We start from the raw sequence: 6,000 nt of genomic DNA on the forward strand, positions 1-6,000 counted from the left end.
ACGAGGGGAAGAACAACGGGGTTGGGAGGGGCACCTGGCACATAAGCATCCTGCTCTTGCAGCTGGTGAGGAGGTGGATCTCCTGGGCTTAGCTGGAGGAGGTGGCACCTGTGCCTCTGTGCTGGTGTCCTCCGCAAGAGAGGATCAATAGGAAGCTTTTGGGTGCAGCTCTGAGCACTGCTGGTGTTGCCTGGGCACTGTGGAATGTGGGAGAGCACGGACAGGAGCCTTCTGGTTTCTCTCCGCAGAGTGCCAGCACCTCATCAGGTGGTGTTTATCAATGGACCCCACACACAGGCCATGCTTGGAGGACCTTTTTGAGCATTCTTGGCTGCAGGAGCCCTGCCTGGCCCAGGAGACTGCAGAGATGCATCCCTGAGCACAGTAGGATCCAGGAGCCGAGCAAGCAGCAGCGGCACGCGTCTCGTGGCACTGGAAGAAAACCCCGGAGCGTTTCCCTGCGGCCGCGGTGCGGAGGAGAGAGCGCAGCCGAGGAGATGCTGCTTCCGCTGGTCCCCACGAGCTGTGGAGGGAGCGGCTCCGTACTGCCCGTCCTATTGGAGAAGTGGTGGCAGTGCAGTGAAGGTGACACGGATTGGGACAGAGGAAACATCCCCCTGCAGCTCAATGGCATCGTGATGTCCCCGCAAGCCGAGGCACAGCTGGCGTGTTCTTCTGGAGCACGACATGGAGCTGGGAACACCATCCTGGAGCTGGCCACTGGCGGGGCAGAGCCAATTGGTTTTGGCTGCGGCCCCTGCATGAAGGACACGCTCTGCACTCTGATGAAATCAAGATGAGTCCCCAGCCGGCGCAGGGGCGGGGGGATGCTGGTGCTTCCAGGCACGGCAGGGCTCGGCCTGGCCACGTGCCGGAGGTTCCCTGCCCAGCAGCGCCGGGGAATATTAATTTTTCTGCTGGCCACCGAGATGCTTTTTGGCGGGACAGGGGACGGATACTGTGGAAGGGGAGCCGGCTCCTGGCCTTGCTGACAGCTTCTGCCAGCCAGCCTGGCACGGGCTGAGGCGGGGGCAGCCAACCTGACAAAAGCATCCATCCATGTGGATGGGGGGCAGCAGAGGGGGGGACGGGTTCTGAAGCCGTGCAGACCCAGCTGGTCTGCTCTGCAGGCCCTTGAGGAAGAGGTGCGTTTACGGGCAGGAAAGGTGTGGATTTTCCCCACCTCTGAACAGGTTTAATTCTCACATGGAGTGGTCAGACCCTCCTCAGGCCTGTGAAACGGTGACAGGTTTTGTGCTTTTTCTTGTTTCCAGGTCTTGTTTTGAATTGGCTTTCATGCAATTGTTCTTTTGTTTTCCCAGGAGGATTACACCTGGTGCCCAGACCGGACAGGGAAGCGCCTGCAGCGTCCGTGGAGCGCGTCCAGTGCCAGCGCTGCCCCAGGGGCCACGGTCTGCAGGGACAGCCCCTTCCAGAAGGACGAGGACCTGGTTTGGGATCGGCTCCTCTCCTGGCAGCAGCTCTCCAGAGGTGGGCACCCGGCTCCACAGCTCGGCTGGCAGAAGGGCTCCGGGCAGATGGCAGCGGGCACACGGGCATCCCGCTCTTGCAGCTGCTGAGGAGGTTGCTGTGCCATGATTAAGCAGAGGAGGTGGAACGTGGCCTGCCACGCTGCCCTTCTCTAAAAACAGAGAATGGGTCGGGAGGTTTGGGCTCTGAGCAGAGCCAGCAGCCTGGCCTGGGCACAGGCCATGGCGGGACAGGGGGACAGGAGCCTGCTGCCACTGACCGTGGCTCTCTGGTTTCTCTCCGCAGGCTGCCAGCACCTCATGCCATGGGAACGGCACCGCTCGGCCTGCCCGCCTGGGAGGGCTGGAGGGCGGCCGGTGTTCATTTGCTGTCAAAATAAATTTGTTTGGGTTTTTTTTGTCATCGTCATCATCAGAGCGTTTCTTTCCTCCTTTTCCAAGCTTTTGGCCTCCCTTTCTCCAGGGTAATCTTTTTGTGTCCATTCTCAGCCTCTTGATGGCATTTGGCAGGGGGGGTTAAGCAACATGAAAAATTCAACAACAGCTCCTGTAGCCAACTGCAGCAGCTCCTTCAAGAGCCCCTTCCAGTGAGGTCTGCATGTGCCTTGCAAAAGGAAGTGCTTTGCAGCCATGGGGTTGTCGCCCTGCTGCAAAAGCTGGGAGGAAATCAGAAATGGGAAAATGCCAATTTGGCTCAACCACCACCCAGGTTCTTCATCTTTTCCCTCTGCTCCGTGATAGGCAGGCAGGGCTGGACTCCAGGAAGGTTCAAGTTCTTGGTGCTCCCTGGCATCAAAGTGATCAAGTAAACTCTTGTATGCAGGGACTGCAACAGGGCTACTTGTCAGAACACAGGAAATTCCTCTGGCTGCCCTGGAGGACTCGAGCCCCTGTCCAGGGGGCACAGAGACCTTGGCACAGAGCCTAAGACCCCTGTGCCTTTAATTTAGCCCTTGGATAAAACGATTACCAACCTTATATGAAGAATTGCGAGCCATGAAAGTTTTAAGTAGAATGAAAATGAATTTATCATGGGGTGAAAAATACATTTTTGGGGTTTCTAGATGGGGATTCAGGGGGCAAGTTGGAGCAATCGGGGCGTGTCCAGCCTTTCTCCTTCTTCTTCTTCTTCTTGGCCTCCATCTTCTGTTATGATGTTGACACTTTTAGATTGGTCTAGAGTAGATGCTCACAGTCTAACATAGGTGATAGGTATTGGAAAATAATTGTAAATATCGTACATGTAGTTTTTAGTATAAATAGATAACACCTCGTCGGAGCCGGCAGAATGCCTCTGACTGTCTTGCTGAGCGGACCTCGTCAGGACAGGAGAAAGAATTTTATAGATAAGATACAATAAACAACCTTGAGACCAAGAACCGAAGAGCTCTGACTCCTTCTTCGAGCACCAGGCTGGGAGAAGAGACTTTCTAACGTATATCAGGGTCACTCTGACCAGCTAGAGATCCTGAGATCTCTTAAGAAATATTTTTTTGGTCCTTTTAAATGTTGTTATTTTCTTATACATGTTCAGCTGTTTTAAGAAGTTACTCGCAAGGTCTCTAGGAGAAGATTTTTTATTAAATAAAGAAGGGGGAGTTGTGGGGGCCAGAGATCCAGCCAGAGAAGAGCTTGCTGTACTCCCCTGGAGGGCCAACTCCTGACCCACTGACTTTTTAGTTTGGGCGAGCAAATATGACCCCCAGCTGCCTTTGCAACTTTATGTTGATCCCCCAGTACTCATCGGTCCTTCCCTTTGTGTTCTGCCCCTGAGCCCTTATCCCATTGGTTACCAGTTTTGTCCCGCTCCTTGCCTTCCCTATATAATCCCATTTTTCACTGGTTCTGAGAGTTTCTGTCCCTGGCTCCCTATGCAGAGTGCCCTGCTCTTAATAAAGGCTTCTTCTCTGTGGAATGCCATGCAGAGCTCCAGCCTTTTTTCTCCGTGTCACCTGAAGAAGGAAGCTGAACATCACACGCTGCTCTGGGAGGAGGATGTGCCTGTGCCCCTGAGCTGTCCTTCTTAGGAGGCTCTTCAGGAAGGTTGTGGCACCCTTACCACGACCACCCTGCCGCCACAGCAAGCAAGAGCCTCAGCAATGCCCTTGATCCTAGAGGCTGCTCTTGTTCACTTGCTACGGATGAGTAATTTGGGATCACAGCCACCAGGACAGTCCTGGAAGCCCTGGAAGTTACCTGCTGAAATACTCAGCATCAGTCAATTAACAATACAGGGTGCAATACACATACTCCAGCCACATGGCTCTGCCCCATGAGCTTCTCCGTGACTGGATGTGACATGTTTGGGGATTTCTGCTCTTTGGGCATTTGTTTCCTCTTGCATTTCATTGGATTGAGGCAGTTGTTGCATATAGGTTTTATGGGCAATTTTTTTCCTCCATAGGGAGAGTAGAAAAGAATACAGGGAGAGTAGAATAGAATACAGCAGCATGCCTAATTGGTTTATTAAAATCAATGAGTTAGAAAGTAGTAAGCAGCTATGGAACTGAGGAAAAGGGAATATTAATAGACTATGATAAAACACTCCACAGAAAACACAATTATGCTAAAGAGTCTCCTTCTCCTTTTGCAGAAAGGCCCCTCACCGAGGACATAACCAGGGTGGGACAGAAAGCTGCATCAAGAGCTTGTGGGGGGAAAGGGAGTTCTTTGTGTTGTAATGCCTATGGAAATTCTGTGCAGTGACAGAGCCCTTGTAAGAGCTGTAAATTGGTACAATGCCTTCAGGCCTTAATTCAAGCTAGAAGCATGCTCCCAGAGCAGCAACCTTTCTGTCACTGCTCTTGGACTGCAGCTTCAGAAACAGGCAAAACAGACCTCAGCTTAGAAAATCTAAAAGCTCCTTTTCGGTTCCTTGATCAGATTCAGGATATACCAGATTGCCAAGCAGTTTGGATTCTATTTGCCACCTGTATGCCAGTTGTCTTCTGTTAATTGGGCAGTTTTCCTTATCTCTTCCACAGCCAATCCTCCCTCCAGGGGAGACATCTGCTGATAATAAGCTATGGAATGTCACTGCATGGCTGAGAAGAACTACAGCATCCCATTGGGAGATGCTCCGCCCAGAGGGAGGAGCCAAGCATTCCTACCCGGATATAATCTTGAAATTCTGGAACACCAGCACAGCTTCTCCACTGGATTTCCCAGAGGAACAGCAGCTGCCTCTTCCAGTGGATCTTCAGAGGAAGACTACACCTTTCTACAGGATCCCTGCTCCAACAGAACCACACCTGACACTCCAGGAGGGCTGCAGCCACAATTCCAATTGGACTGCTACCAACACCCTGACCCACAGGTGTCAGGTTGTATTCTGACTCTGTCAGTGCTGTTTTGGTTTACTGCATTGTTTATTTTATCTTTTTATTTTCTTCCCTAATAAAGAACTGTTTTCCTGCTCCCATATCCTTACCTGAGAGCCCCCCTTAATTTAAAATTCATGATAATTCAGAAGGAAGGGATTTACATTTTTCCATTTCAAGAAAGGCTCCTGCCTTCCTTAGCAAACACCTGTCTTTCCAAACCAAGACAGAGGAGCCACCTGTGTTATACATGTAAATACTTAACACGAAAAAAGCAAGAGCCTCAAAAAGGCAAAACAGCTTGGTAATTTGTAGAAAGTAACTTTGATCAAAACCAAAATGTGTTAATAGATCGGTCTGAAGATGACATTCACAATTTTCCTGGTGATATTGTGCACTGTACTGTAACAGTGGATAGTAACTGGACATAGCCAGTAGGATAACTGGATATGCATTTCAAACTTAGTATTCATTGAATTATTCATTGAATTCTCATCCTTCTGTACACTTCAGCTCTGCTGTAAACTTCAGAGACATTTTTTCACAAGCTTCTAACAAGTTACTCTGGATCCATAATTCCTGAGACCAAAGGGAGCCCAAATGCCAAGTGGGATGACTCTTTTTCAAAGCCTGGAGTCACACAGAATGAAGCAGTACTTAAATCATCGTGTGCATCCCATACACGTAACAGTCCAGTTACTGAACATCTGCAATAATTTTTTGACTTTTGCTACAAATTACCTTCAAGAATAAGCTACAAATAATATCTTGAACCTGTTTAAATTCAGGGATGGCATTACAATTGCCCTAAAAAATTCAAAGCGGACCTAGTGCTGTTGCAGTAATACAAGAGAACTGTAAGTGTGTATTACTAGTTGTTATTCATATTAGGTAAAAATGGATCAGCTCAGCTTTGCAAAGCAAGAAACAAGTCACGGAGAGTTGAAATGATGGAGTTGGGACAGTGTAGCCAGTCTGCTTTTTGTGAGAGATGCTCTTAAGCAGTGGCAGTAGTAATGTACTCATCTCCTGTAACTTTGCTCCTTGTGATCTACTATCCACCTCTGCTATTTTTTCTGCTCTTTTTTTTTCTTTATTTCTTCAGCTGAGTACCAAAAGGAAACACATAACTGCAGTGTTGATACCAAAATAATAGATCTTTTTTTCAAACTAAAAAATACCCAGATCTT

The sequence above is a fragment of the Molothrus aeneus genome, unplaced genomic scaffold (genome assembly GCF_037042795.1).
Source record: "Molothrus aeneus isolate 106 unplaced genomic scaffold, BPBGC_Maene_1.0 scaffold_34, whole genome shotgun sequence".
Taxonomy (NCBI): domain Eukaryota; kingdom Metazoa; phylum Chordata; class Aves; order Passeriformes; family Icteridae; genus Molothrus; species Molothrus aeneus.